Source organism: Eurosta solidaginis, chromosome 1 (genome assembly GCF_040869045.1).
Source record: "Eurosta solidaginis isolate ZX-2024a chromosome 1, ASM4086904v1, whole genome shotgun sequence".
Classification (NCBI taxonomy): domain Eukaryota; kingdom Metazoa; phylum Arthropoda; class Insecta; order Diptera; family Tephritidae; genus Eurosta; species Eurosta solidaginis.
The window spans coordinates 61790899-61806754 of NC_090319.1; the positions used below are offsets into that span (position 1 = coordinate 61790899).

General features: G+C 37.3%; 1 pseudogene; it reads left to right on the forward strand.

Moving 5' to 3' along the window:
• Positions 1–916: 916 nt before the first annotated feature.
• The window catches only part of LOC137236795 (uncharacterized), a 123622-nt pseudogene continuing 108682 nt past the window's right edge, over positions 917–15856 (forward strand).

The window sequence follows — 15856 nt, forward strand, 5'->3', positions numbered from 1 at the left end:
TGGATAAAATAAACGCTGCGAATATGTTCTGTTTATTAAAACTTTTTTTGTGTGAATAAAAACAAGCAAAAGATTTTTCCCCTAGATCTGAGGAATAAGAATACTTTTTAATCAAGGTTAAATGAATTGAAGTAAATGCTAATTACTTTAGGCGCTCCGCCCATTATAGCTTGAGGACGTTTTTGGGCAAATTAACTTATAATACTTCAGGTATAATAAAAATTGAACAAATAGCTTTTTTTCTATCAAACTGACCAAAGAAAATGCCCCTGTATTTGTTTATTTTTATATACGTAAGCGTTTGCATACTTAAATAAATTTATTCATTTCGCAGCGATTATGTGATATGTGTACACTGACTGTATTTTTAAAGAATAAATATAGAAAAGTACATAGAGTATACTTAATTAGTTCTATCTGTTTTCAAGCTGCTAATTAGTTCTATTGTATTGTCTTCCAAATTAAAACCACGTGGATAAAATAAACGCTGCGAATATGTTCTGTTTATTAAAACTTTTTTGTGTGAATAAAAACAAGCAAAAGATTTTTCCCCTAGATCTGAGGAATAAGAATACTTTTTAATCAAGGTTAAATGAATTGAAGTAAATGCTAATTACTTTAGTCACTCCGCCCATTATAGCTTGAGGACGTTTTTGGGCAAATTACCTTATAATAATTTAGGTATAATAAAAATTCAACAAATAGCTTTTGTTCTATCAAACTAACCAAAGAGAATGTCCTTGTAGTTGTTTGTTTTTATATACGTAAGCGTTTGCATAATCAAAAAAAAATCCCCTGTAACAATATGCCAATGAAGGCAAATTTGTTCACTTTCAAAAGTCTAGGGATATATCCCAGCTTGGGGCCATTCGCTCAAATGGAGTCCACTTTGAAGTTCTATAGAAATGATTATATCATGCGTGAAGTACTTAAGTCATTAAGTGGTAGTTGTGCTGTTAAAGGTAGTAGTAGAAGTGGTAGTGGTGGTGGTAGTTGTAGGTAAAGTTGTATTGACAATGGGTATGGTAATGGCAGTGGTGGTGATAGTGGCTCTGGCAGTGGCAAAGTAATGATAGTGGAAACGGTACCGTTAGTGGTAATGCTGGTAGAAATGGCGTGGGCAACGTTAGTGGTTGCGTTGTGCTAATGGTAGAGGTAGTGGTAGAAGTTGTGGTAGTGGCGGTGGTAATGGTAGTGGCAGTCACAGTGATAGTAGAGGTTGTAGTGATAGTGGTAGTGGAACTGGTAGTGGAAATGGTAGCGGTGGAAGGTAAGGGCAGTCATAGTGGCGGTGGTTGTGGTAGAGGTAGTGACAATGTGTGTGGTGGTGGTGGTGGTTTTAGCAGTAGTGGTAGTAGCAGTAATAGGAGTAGTGGGAATAGTATAGGTCCTGGTAGAGACAGGGAGTATGGTAGGAGCAGTGGTGGTGGTAGTGTTAGAGTTGTGATAATGGTAGTGGTAGTGATAGCGATACTTGTAAGAGAAGCAATAATTACTTGGAAGTAGTAATGGTGGTGGTAATGGAATTTATGATGGTAGAGGTAGTGGCGGAAGTTCTGAGAATGGTATTGGTACTGGAATGATGGTAGTAGTGTTATTGGCAATGAGAGAGGGTAGAGGGAAAGCAGATATGTAAGTTATAATGGTGGAAAAAAGGTGGTGGAAAAGAAGACTGGGTGAAAAATGGTGGAAAAGAATTCGAGGAACGAATAAAAGATGGAAGTGTGGAAAATTTGTAAATACAAGAATGCCAAAATTCGCGTAAAACGAAATCTGCCAGCTCTGCTGGTTTAACAAATAACACAAAAGTGCATTGAGAAATGCATTTGATTGATTTCTCGAACACTCCGTGAGCCTAAGTTTAACGAATAATGCTTCACTATAAGCTGTAAAGGCATAAAACCCAATTTAAAGTCATAAACGCAGTCAAATTTTTACCAGAAACAATAAATAACTGAATGGTGGCGTTAGCAGTTATTTCGAAGCTTATAAACAGTTGGAAACAGCAAAAAGGCGAAGCTAACCATTGCGCCTGCGCAAAAGCTTAACGCCATAAGTCAGCGTCACATGTGCACATGCGCAAGCTGAGCTTATACAATAACAACTGTGAATACATAGATCGCAACCAACAAAGCGGCAACGACAAAATTCAAAATAATTTTGCCGTAAAATTCAGTTGGTAATGTGCAACAGGCGACAACGGTAGGTGTTCGAGTATGGTGCGCTAAATATGAAATTGAAACAAAAAATTTTCAAAAAAAAAAAAAATCGATAAATATTTAAATGAGATACAGCATTTCTAATATTTTGTTTTTATAGATTGTGTATGCAAATAAAAAAAATTAAATTTCGATAAACTGCATTGTGTTTGTTAATGAATTTTTGATGGTTAAATATAGCTTGGAATTTACAACAACAAAAAATATAACGTGAAATATGCGGCCAAATTATAAAAAATGTTGATGGTGTAGTTAAAGTAGTTAAAAAAAGGAATTTTAGTTGTTGTGATTATTATTCTTGCTTTATGGTAATATAAAGCTGGTGAAAATAATAGTTGCTTATACAAGTGCGCTAAATTTTTTATGATTTTTTTTGTATGAGTTTTGTACAATAGCAAGTAAAACTAAAAACTAAGCGCGAAATTATAATAAACTTAAAAGTTTATTTGACTTTTAAATTGGCTCATTGCAAAGAAAATAGCAACAACATTGGTTGATCCATAGATTATTGCATCAAATAAATAAACAAAGTAAAATAAGTGAACAAACAAAAAAGCTGCAAAATTATTAAGCAAACAAGCTCGTTATAAATTATACCAAATTCGAAAAAAACACAAATAATAAAAATCAGAGTTTAAGTGCTTAAAATAATCAACCAAGTTAAATTTAGCAGCAAATCACTTTCATTTTCATTGTCAACAACAAACAAATCGACTCAAACGCGCATCCAATGAAGGCCAAAATGAAGAGCTCGTACATTCATTACACACACATATGCACATGACCAGCTTAAGAAATCAACAAACTACCAACTAAGCAGTTAAGCTTTTATCTAAAATTACCCCATTGAATTTTGCTTTATTGGTCAGCCGGTTTGCAAAAAAAAAAAAAAAAAAAAAAAAATTGCTGCTTCGAAGTACCCAACAACAGCTGGCTAATTTAGTGTTGTGGATTTTCAAAGCAAAAAAGTGCAAAAATCTCACAAATCTCTTCCTGCAAAACAACATTTTCATTTATCGTTTAATTTCACTATTGAGTAATAGTGAAAATATTTTACAAAAAAAAAAAACAAAACACAAAACAAAAAAAAATACCATCAAAAAAATTGAACAACTTGTAGGAGCGCCAAGCAACTGTAAAATTGCACAAAACGGCATCTTTTAAAACCCAGCTGAAGCTTTAGGCAAAATGCGTTTTGTCACAACAAATTTACTATTCATATGTGTTGGTAAGTAGCGTCTCCAGACGCATTTACTTTTCTTATACTTTTTTTTTTTTTGCTTTACTCCTACCTACTCTTACTACTGCCTTAAATGCAACAAGGCCACAAATTGTTGACTCAGGCGTAACACTTGGCTTACATAATTTTTTATTACTAAAGAAACCTCGAAAGTTAATAAAAGGCAAAATTTATATATTTCGCTTTACACCCACATGTCAATCACACTCGCATACACTTTTGTGTGCGTTTAAGCGCCCGGTCTAGTTGTTTTCAATATTTTTGAGCTACTAAATAAAAAAATGTTGGAGCTAATAGCCTTTATTTGTCAAATCGTATTGCTTACCCAATAGCAGATGCAGTTTCAGGGCCAAATGTTACAAAGCGTCTCCAATAACCCTTTAGCTTTTCACTTCATAACAAAAGACTTAAGCAACGAACCTGCAGGTATATTTCACAGAAGCAATACGTGCAGACGTTGCTCCGCAATAACTTTGGTATATCTGCATGCATTTTAAGGAGTTTTTATCTCTCACTCTTCTTCCCCCGCTCTTCAACTCTCCTTTTTCGTCGTCCAGTCATTTGTTCAATATTCAACGTGGTCATATCAATTATTCCCATTGTTGGGTTAGTACTATAAATGTGCTGATTTCCAGAATGTACCGACTCAATATACAGCAAACAACTTTTAACATTGATAGCATTCCGCGAATCCTACGGGAAGTACCTTAATTGCTACGAGTACAAGGACTTGAAATGGATGTATTTTTAGAGATATGAAGAATTGATTTTTTTAGAATCGTTCGTTCTTTTTAGCCTCCGAATGTTTGATCATCTTACGATAGCCGTGAGTAAGGTTAGGTTGAACTGGCCGGTCAATAAAGATCTCACATATAGTGAATATGTGCATATTGTTACCAGAATTTGTTTGACGACCAAACAGAAGAACCCGAATCAGGTGCCAGGATATATGTTATAGAATAACTACGTCCTCTTGGCAAATATTAGCAAACTTCTAGGACCCAGCTTAATTGCTGCCTCGAGATCTGGCAACTCTGCCACCCCTAATAGCTGGAGCCTTCACCTGGCATGCGCAGGACACGAATACAGAACGTGCTCAAACGTTTCTTCCTGCAGCTAACACTCCCTGCACTTGCTGTTGCTGACGAGGCCTAACTTATAAGCATGTGACGCCAGAAGGCAGTGTCCAGTCAGTATGCGCATAAGTCTTCTCTCTTCCGAGATATGAGCCACTTTTGCTTTGCACTTGATCTTAGAAATTTTGCGGCCTCGGGCTTTCGTCAACGCCCTTCCTGTTTGTTGGATCATATGCAACTCCTTTTGATTTCTCCCAAACCGATTGGGACGTCCATCATCGACTCAGCGAGTGTTGCACCCTCCTTTGCCAATTCAGCGGCTTTTCGTTACCTGCTATACCTTTATAACCGGGAACCTAGGTAAACGTGTATGGAGCGAAGTTTTTCCAAAGCTTCTTTGCGTTCCAAAGCATTTCTCGATGAAGTACTTTGTGAGGTTGTTGCCTTAATCGCAGCCTGACTATCAATAAATATATTGACGCGGCTGCAGCTTAAGCTCGCTTCCTCCAGAATTTCTGCTGCTTTCTTCACTGCTTTGATTCCCGCCTGAAAAACGCTGCAGTAATCTGGCAGCCTATAGGATCTACTTATTTCTGGGTCAACACAGTAAACAGCGGACTGAAACTCTTCCATTAATTTGAAACAATCCGTATACATGTGTGTAGTATGGCTCAGGCAAGGGACCACCATAACCGTAGGTACAGTTTCATATTTATTGATAAAAAAACGGGCAGAAAATAAATGTATTGCAATTTTTTTATACTCAGTTGAGCAGAGTTCACAGAGTATATTAACTTTGATTGCATAACGGTTGGTTGTACAGGTATAAAGGAATCGAGATAGATATAGACTTCCATATATCAAAATCATCAGTATCGAAAAAAAATTTGATTGAGCCATGTCCGTCCGTCCGTCTGTCCGTTAACACGATAACTTGAGTAAATTTTGAGGTATCTTGATGAAATTTGGTATGTAGGTTCCTGGGCACTCATCTCAGATCACTATTTAAAATAAACGATATCGGACTATAACCACGCCCACTTTTTCGATATCGAAAATTTCGAAAAATCGAAAAAGTGCGATAATTCATTACCAAAGACCGATAAAGCGATGAAACTTGGTAGGTTGATTGAACTTATAACGGAGAATAGAAAACTAGTAAAATTTTGGACAATGGGCATGGCACCGCCCACTTTTAAATGAAGGTAATTTAGAAGTTTTGCAAGCTGTAATTTGGCAGTCGTTGAAGATAACATGATGAAATTTGGCAGGAACGTTACTCTTATTACTTTATGTCTGCTTAATAAAAATTAGCAAAATCGGAGAACGACCACGCCCACTTTTTAAAAAAAAATTTTTTTTAATTCAAATTTTAAAAGAAAAGTTAATATCTTTACAGCATATAAGTAAATTATGCCAACATTCAACTCCAGTAATGATATTGTGCAACAAAACACAAAAATAAAAGAAAATTTCAAAATGGGCGTGGCTCCGCCCTTTTTCATTTAATTTGTCTAGGATACTTTTAATGCCATAAGTCGAACAAAAATTAACCAATCCTTGTGAAATTTGGCAGAGGCTTAACTCCTAGGACGGTAACTGTTTTCTGTGAAAAAGGGCGAAATTGGTTGAAGCCACGCCCAGTTTTTATACACAGTCGACCGTCTGTCCTTCCGCTCGGCCTTTAACACGATAACTTGAGCAAAAATCGATATATCTTTACTAAACTCAGTTCACGTACTTATCTGAACTCACTTTGTATTGGTGTAAAAAATGGCCGAAATCCGACTATGACCACGCCCACTTTTTCGATATCGAAAATTACGAAAAATGAAAAAAATGCCATAGTTATATACCAAATACGAAAAAAGAAATGAAACATGGTAATTGTATTGGTCTATTGACGCAAAATATAACTTAAAAAAAAACTTGGTAAAATGGGTGTGACACCTACCATATTAAGTAGAAGAAAACGCAAATTTCTTCATATTAAAGAGAAGAAAATGAAAAAGTTTTGCAGGGCGAAATCAAAAGCCCTTGGAATCTTGGAAGGAATACCGTACGTGGTATTACATATATAAATAAATTAGCGGTACCCGACAGATGATGTTCTGGATCACCCTGGTCCACATTTTGGTAGATATCTCGAAAACGCCTTCACATATACAACTAAGGGCCACTCCCTTTTAAAACCCTCATTAATACCTTTAATTTGATACCCATATCGTACAAACACATTCCAGAGTCACCCCTGGTCCACCTTTATGGCGATATCTCGAAAAGGTCCACCTATAGAACTAAGGCCCACACTCTTTTAAAATACTCATTAACACCTTTCATTTGATACCCATATCGTACACAAAAAGTCTAGAGTCACCCCTGGCCCACCTTTATGGCGATATCTCGAAAGGGCATCCACCTATAGAACTAAGGCCCACTCCCTTTTAAAATACATATTAACACCTTTCATTTGATACCCATATCGTATAAACAAATTCTAGAGTCACCCCTGGTCCACTTTTATGTCGATATCTCGAAAAGGAGTCCACCTATAGAACTAAGGCCCACGCACTTTTAAAATACTCATTAACACCTTTCATTTGATGCCCATATCGTACAAACAAATTCTAGAGTCACCCCTGGTCCACCTTTATGGCGATATCTCGAAAAGGTCCACCTATAGAACTAAGGCCCACACTCTTTTAAAATACTCATTAACACCTTTCATTTGATACCCATATCGTACACAAAAAGTCTAGAGTCACCCCTGGCCCACCTTTATGGCGATATCTCGAAAGGGCATCCACCTATAGAACTAAGGCCCACCTATAGAACTAAGGCCCACACCCTTTTAAAATACTCATTAGCACCTTTCATTTGATATCCATATTGTACAAACGCATTCTAGAGTCAACCCAGGTCCACTTTTATAACGATATTCCGAAATGCGTCCACCTATAGAACTTAGGCCCACTCCCTTTTAAAACACTTAATACACTTTTCGTTTGACACCCATATTGTACAAACAAATTCTAGAGTCACCCCTGGTCCACGTTTATGGCGATATCTCGAAAAGGCATCCACATATAGGACTAAGGCCCACGCCCTCTTAAAATACTCATTAACACCTTTCATTTGATACTCATATCGTACAAACAAATTCTAGAGTCACCCCTGGTCCATCTTTATGGCGATATCTCGAAAAGGCGTCCACCTATAGAACTAAGGCCCACACTCTTTTAAAATACTCATTAGCACCTTTCATTTGATACCCATATTGTACAAATTCTAGAGTCACCCCTGGTCCACCTTTATGGCGATATCCCTAAATGGCGTTCATCTATAGATCTAAGGCCCACGCCCTCTTAAAATAAAGAGTATTTTACCTTTATTACCTTCCATTTGATACACATGTCATACAAACACATTCCAGGGTTACCCTAGGTTCCTTTTACAACATGGTGATTTCCCTTACTTTGTCTCCACAGCTCTCAACTGAGTATGTAATGTTCGGTTACACCCGAACTTAGCCTTCCTTACTTGTTATAAATTTAGCTTTATTGGCGCATATTCACACTTAAATAAAAGAGTTTTGCAATTTGCACAAAGCTCGACTTAATTTAGAGCCATAAACTATGACTGTGGGCCATTATGTTGGTGGCTTTGTTTGATTGAAAGGAGAAAGATGAAGAAATGTTGTCGTCACAATCAATTGGCGCTTAAACGTCTAGAAGATTTTGAAGATGCGTAAAATGTCAGGCTAACTATTCCTATTTCAAAACGCAGCTGATATCAATTGCGAGCACAAAGAGATATCAAGTCTTCTTGGCGGAGGTCTCCCCTTTCAGCTGTTTCCAAATATGGGTGTCGATAGGAATACTTTCCTCTTCGTACATTGACATAACATGGCGTAGCGGTTGGCATGACCATACATCGTCGACAGGACTTTTTTTCTCGAACAGTCCAAAGAACCAATTGGAATAACTTAACAAAAACTGCAAATTAAGGTCGGCTTCTCTACTACAAATAAATTTGAAAAAAAAAAAAAAACGCAGAAAGTAGATATTTGAGTATCGAATGCACTAATTATCCAACTACGTTGGGAGGACCAAGGGAAGAACCATGTGATAGCCCTTGATTTTGTCAATTAGCACCAGTTAGCGACTTTAGCTATGTTTACAGCTACTTTTAAAATAATCAATGTGAAGAGCTAAACTGAGTTTGACTTTACATTCTCGTGTGTTACTTGGGCCCGTATACCGGCAGCCCAGTAACCAACCAGCGTATCAGACTCTCCAAAACAGACAGATTGTTTGATAATTGATTTATTTGAGAGATCAATGGTGTCGAGCTGCTTGGCCTAGATTACTTGCAAGACCTACGGTGCTGTGATTGATCACAACATCAGGTCTCATTATCAATTTCTCCTTTTTGCACTCAGAAAAAAATACTTACCTAACTACTTCTCAAAACAGAATAAACATGATAATCTCATTTATTCACAGATTAAAGACCGTTTCAAAGAGGTTTTAAGAACAAAATTAGCATTTGGTGCACACAAAATTTAGCACAGAAAAGAGGGCTAAAGAACAAAGTGCAATATTTTTCATTATTCCTAATGACCTCTTAGACGTATGTGTGTTTTGATAAGGAAACTGTCATCAGATTTAGATCAAATACCAAATATCATTCTAAAAAATCTTCAAACAGCGCTATATGAATTTAAATTAATTAAACAAAGACAGAGGCCCTTTTAGAACCACCTACGACTAAACCAGTTAAGAACGCTTTCAAAAGGTCCGCAAAAAAGAATATGTAATTTCGTAGGAGATCACAATGGTAAAGGGGTCAATTTAAAGCACTGCGAGGGGACAGAACTAGAACTATTACCATTTCTTATATTAATAACTATGCGCTAATACGAAACTAGGGAAACTCGCTGCAGAGTTAAGCAGACGATATCATATACATATAAATTTCTGCTGTCTTTATTGTATGAACGCTGAACACATTCCCCGAAGGTTTTGGGCAGTGTTATCGATGTTGATGCTGCTTTTCCGGATATATGTAGATCTGGGGTTGTATGGCCTGGAATGTTAAATGTGTTCATATATGATTTGACAAAGACTCTGAGTGTATTTCTGCAATGAAAAGCTTTTCAATGAAAACTCATCTGCCTTGCAAATGCCGTTCGGAGTTGGTGTACAACATGTAGGTTCCGACCCGCTAATTTAAAGGCAAATTAAAAGGAGCAAGACGGAAGTTGGAAGAGAAGCTCGACCTTAATCTCCTCGGAGGTAAATCGCGCAAAAATATTTTTTTTATAGACATATCTTTATTTTTACCCTTATGCAACACTCCTTAACCGCCCCCAACTGGAACCAAAATTTATAAGAGATATTTTTGACCTTGGTTTCTATGATCGCTAATTCTTTTTTAATGTTTTTTACTATTTTCTGGAATTTTTGACTCGGATCATAGCAAACCTTAGTTTCCATACGGAAAGTGGACCGACCTACTCCAAAATATGTATGGCGAGATTTGCTCGAAATTGTGTACTTCACTTCACATAAGCATAGAAGCATAGAAAGAAATGCAGAGGGTGGTAAATGAGAGGACGTAGGGAAAGAGGGAAGTTTAGAGAAGGAGGTACATATAATAATGATACAATGAGGAAAAGGTAGAAAGAGAGGAAGTGGGAGAAAAAAAAGTACGATAGCATTAAGCCACGGGCTATAACTAAATAAAATGGATTTTTCAAAGAAAGTCTGGTTTCTGAAATATGTTTATCTGTGGCTGCAACGCACCGGGTAACAGTTAATTATTTGAAAACTATTATATTGGGCGATATTTTTTACAATATTTTAAGATATGGTATCATGCTTCTGCTATATGGCGCAGAAGCATGGACCATAACAATATCAAATGAAGCGGCTCTGGGAGTGTTCGAGAGAATAGTTCTTCGAAAGATTTATGGACCTGTACGCGTTGGCGAGTACCGAAGAAGATTTAATGATGAGCTGTACGAGCTTTACACAGACATCAACATAGTCCAGCGAATTAAAACGCAGAGGTTACGCTGGCTAGGTCATGTTATGCGAATGAAAGTTGACGCTCCGGCCAAGAAAGTGTTTCTATCGGAACCCGTCTATGGAAGCAGAGGTAGAGGGCGGCCACCACCGGATCGGGCGGAAAATGATTTAAACTCCCTTGGTGGGACCAATTGGGGCCAGTTGGCAGAGCAAAGAAGCGGCTTGCGCGCCTTGTAGGACGGCCATAACCGTTTAAACGGTTAAGCGCCAATTAAGTTAGTAAGTAATTAAGATATGGTATACTTTAGAAGACTTAACTAGATAATGTACAATATTTGAGCCTTTAATACTTGTTTACAAGAAACAAAGTAATCATAGCTACAACAGACAAACACACAACAACAAATAAACACAAAACAATAAACGCACCAAAGCAACACACCCATAAAGAAGGTCAAATGACTAGAATTACTGACTTTTACCTTCCAAAGTCAGCCACGCAAAGCGATAGAAAAATCACCCTCGGTTCTAAATGAACACATATCACATACACTTAAAATAACATCCATTTTGACAATATTTGCTCGTGTACCGAGGAACTATAAATACAAGACAAACGACAAGAACAGATCAGAACGAAAATCGACACCGATGTTGGCACAACGCCGAAACCGGTTTGTCTCGAAACCAAATTTGATAAGGGATGCCGGAAAATCATTCCAATATACATCATTTATTCACGCTGTTGGAAAATCAACAATAATAAGTCACTCAACTTTTCCTCATTTTGTCCAGCCACGGAAGGTAGCACAGACGGCGCGGTTTTTAAGGCTAATCGATATAATTATAATACGCCAAAAATAATTCTACTGCTGAAATTTTCGAATTAAAGAAGTCGCACGATAAGGAGATGCCTTTTATGAAGCCTTCTTTGACTTCAAAAGGTTTGGACAAGTGATACCAAATCCTGATGGGGATTGGTGTTGCTCAATCATAGTTAATACATCCCTATAAGCTTTAGTCAGACTTCACAAGAAAACACAACAATGTAAGTGCATCAGCATTCCTCAATTTTTTTTTTGTAAAACAAAAAATTTGAGCAAAAACAAAAATCTCATAAACGATCACGATAAAAAACAAAAACCATGCACAACAATCCAACAGCAATAATATTGGTTGTAACAAAAAAAATAATGGCATGCGGTGCCTACAAATGCGAACTGCAAAAAACAAGCAGCAAATCAAAGAAATAACGACAAAAAAAAAAAAAAAAAAATACCGACAAATACATTACGATTGCATAGTCTTAAAGCTCTACACTCCACATAGTTTTCACTTTCTTTTCCTTAGTCACGGAACCAGTTTCGGTGATTTCTTCCGTTTATTTGCCTCTTTGCCCATTTAATGTGCCCTCTTACCGATATGAATAAGCAGATACGTATGTAAGTAGATGAATGCGAGAATATACTGAAAAGCGTTTTGTTTTGTTAATAAATCATGGACAATTATTGCTTGGTTAATGAGTTAAAGAATCGGAGTTATATTAGCAAATATTTCGCAAATGCGAAAGTTATATATGAACTCGTATGTATTTAGGTTCGTCTGAATATATGCACATACATACCTACGCCTGTGAATGAAAATATAGCAGCAAAAATGCGACTAGTCTAGGATGAATCCGGGATGAGTCCGGGTGAGTCGCAAATGCGTATGCGGCTAATGCCAGTTTTGTCTTTTTGTATTTGCTGAACTGTTCCCTTTTTTTTGAGCGTGTCCTATGAAGAGACTAATTGTACACATTTATACCAGAACGGGAACGATAGGACCTAGCTCCTTTGTACCATATCGGAACGAATGAAAACTTATCTTTAACTCACTTCGTTGCCTATTTTTTTATGTTTCCTAAAATGGGCTACATATATTTCAACCTGACTAATCCCAACTTTGCCCAAAAGGGGCCAGAGGGGATCAATTATGCCCCAATGTGGACAAAAGAGATCAATCGGAGACCTCTCTCTTAAGGGATTAGTCGCATTATTTTTTGCAGGTTATTTACAAATTTAACGAGTTATTTTTGTTTTATTTAATTTATTTTTTGGTCTGGCCGTTTGTCGCTAGCTTTATTAATTTGAACTTTATCTAACCAATGGTCGCCGACTCTAGTGCCAGTTTGGGCATTTTTTTCTAAAAAAAAAGGTCGCCATTCGGCTGTGGTTTTTACGATGAGAAGCTTCGCAGAAAGTGAATCTGCCTGAGTATGCGCCTTTCAAAGTTGCCATAAAACCTGTAGGTCTACCAATTTGAAGACAAAAAATGACAAATCTCTGCCTTAGAATATTCTTGGATGTATATCGTGTAAAGTAATTAGTATAGCAGCAACAAAATATCATTAAACCCAGGAACTAGTCTAAATTAACCGAGATTGTTTTAGTGTGCGACGTATGGCTTCAACAGTATAGTGTCATCTTTGTTACGGCGTACTCACTCAAAGGGGTTGGCAGCGTAATTCATAGCTAATCAAACTCTTTTTTCAACCTCACCTACTAGTACTACCTACATCATAAGATGGGGTATGATGACCTAAACAGTCCAACGAGGTCATATCAAATCGTTCCTCATATGGCCGAGCTTGTACCTAAATGGGGCAATTTTCTGAAACCTACCTGATAAATATACGGTAAGGACCATCAGCATCAATAAAACATTGCTGGAGTCTACTTACCACTAAAGTAAGAAAAAGAAGACAGTTCGAAAAGGTTTCTTGCATTTGCTTCGAAGAGGCTCTGCAGGTCAAAACCTCTAGTTTGAGCTTGGAGGGTAGCGGCCAGCAAATTCGGTTGCTTTCTCGTTGACCTCAATGCTACAATGAACACAAACTCAAGTGAAATCAGAAAAAGTTCATTTCAGCTTAAAGCATCTTGTTAGAGCCACTGATAGCCTTGGACGATGCATGATTGACTGTGTGAGTGCTTGTGTGTACCTCGCACCCTCTTACTTTGTTTTCCGACAATAAACAATAAGCCCACTGTATAGCCAGAGCTTTCCCTTGGATAATAGTAGCCGAGTCAGAAAGGAAGCTTCAGCTCTCACGTCGTAGAACACTTTGTACCCATCGGTATCTATAGGTTTGAGATCTTTGACATTGTGAAGGAAAATGACTTTAAACCTATTCTAGCTCTGATGCTAGTGTGATACAGGCTCTATATATATTTTCCAGGCTTGTCAGCCTTCCGCAGGGTCACCGAAATGTGAAGATTTTGATATTAAACTGTAAAATTTGAGTTTTTTTTGGGGTTTATGTAATGGATGGTGTGATCTGATGAGCACTTTGTATGGAAAAGCATCCAACAGTGGTCATAAAAGGGCATGCTTCTTCGTAACTTTTCAGGTTTAGATGTGCAAGGTAAGCAAGAGAAGGGAAAGGAAAGGAAGTAGAGGCAAGGAAAAGTAAGGAAAGTAGAAGTAAGTGAAAGGATGGGAAGAAATTGAAAAAGAAAAGGAGGGGAGAGCAAAGGAAAGATTAGAAGTCAAAAATTTAATGGACGGCGAAGTGCTAACCGTTTTCATCGACGAGTTACGGGGTTGTTACCGGAAAGATATCAACTTACTATCGTTTATCAACGAAAACTGATCGACAAGCTATCTATTTGTTATCGGAGTGTTGCGAAATTCGTTATCGATCTGTTATCAATTTATTATCGACGTGTTTTCCAAAATTTATCGATTTGTTATCAAAAAGAAGTTATCGATTTGCTATCGAAAGGCTAGTGGTTTGTTATCGAAATGTTGCCAGCGTGCAACCAATTTGTTATCGAAAAACTCATTATCGAAGAGTTGTCAAATAGGTATGGATTTGATATCGGAAAGTAATCGATTTTTATCGGATGGTTACCAGTTTCTTATTGGCATGTTATCGATTTGTTATAGTTGAATTAAACATGTTATAAAACAGGTACTGAAAAACAAGCCGATGACTCGGAGATAGAAAGCCGATAACAAACCGGTAACTCGACGATAATAATTTATATCGATGAAAAGCCTATAATAGAACAATAACTTGTGATTTGTTATCAGACTGTTAGTGATTTGTTATTGGAGTTTCGATAGCGTGTCATCAATTTGTTATTGGAAAGTTGTCGGCTTGTTATCGAAAAGTTATCAAAAAGTTATGGATTTGATATCGAAGAGTAATCAATTTTTTGTAGAATTGTTACCAGTTTGTTATCGGCATGTTAACGATTCGCTGTAGATGAATTACGGTTGATGAAATATGTACCGATAAAACTTCAGTATGAACCCGACGGCACATTTGTAATCCATCGATATTAAGCCGATAAGAATAAAAAAAAAGCCGATGATTCGGCGATAATAAACCGATAAAAAACCGATAACTCGATCGTCGTCGATTTTAAATAATAAATAAATAAAAAAATAAATAAATAACAGTTCACCATCGATAATAAATCGAAATTTAAACGATAACTTTTCGGTTTCGCTAATTCTGATAAGAAGGTCTTTTCGAAGGGTCCGATATTTTTTGTTTCTGTTAAGGCTACCTCTCTAAAAGTGTGTGAGAGTGTAAGCAATGCCTGGAAAGAATCTTGAAGCATACATCTATACTGTGTTCCAGGGAATATATGGCAATGAAAGAGCGGATGAACTAGCTAAAAAGGGCGCATCCCTTGAAGCTTGCTCCGTAGACGTCCCAATCAGATTTGGCGAGATTAAGACAGGGCGAGAGGTGCACATGATCGATCAAGTGGGAAAGGCGTGGGTTCAAGCGCGTGGCTATAAAGTATCGAAGATTATGTGCAGGTCTTACAGCCTTAGCCTAACAAACATGCTTCTATCATTAAAAAGAGAGGACTGTAGACTCATGTGGGGTATTCTGACTGAACACTGCATTCTGGCGTCATATGCCTTCAAACTAGACTCCAGCTATTAGGAGTGATACAGCTTTTAGATCTAGAAGAAGCAAGTGGCAAAGGTCTTAGAAGCCTTCTAGCTTTTGCCAAGAGGACACAGTATTTTGATAACATAGGTCATGGTATTTGATAGGGTTTTTCAGTTTGGTCGTTATATAAACTTCTGGCAGCACTACGGACTCATTGAGTCTATGTGAGGTCCTCATGGACAGGCCAGTTCAACCTAACCTAACCTAAGGCTACCTCTATTGTCGTTTAACTTAAATCTTTGTGCGAGCGCTAGTAAATTTAAAATTTCAGTTTTTAGACGTATGTGCGTTTACACATCGAACTTCACGAGTGCTAGGTATTCATGTTTCGAAAA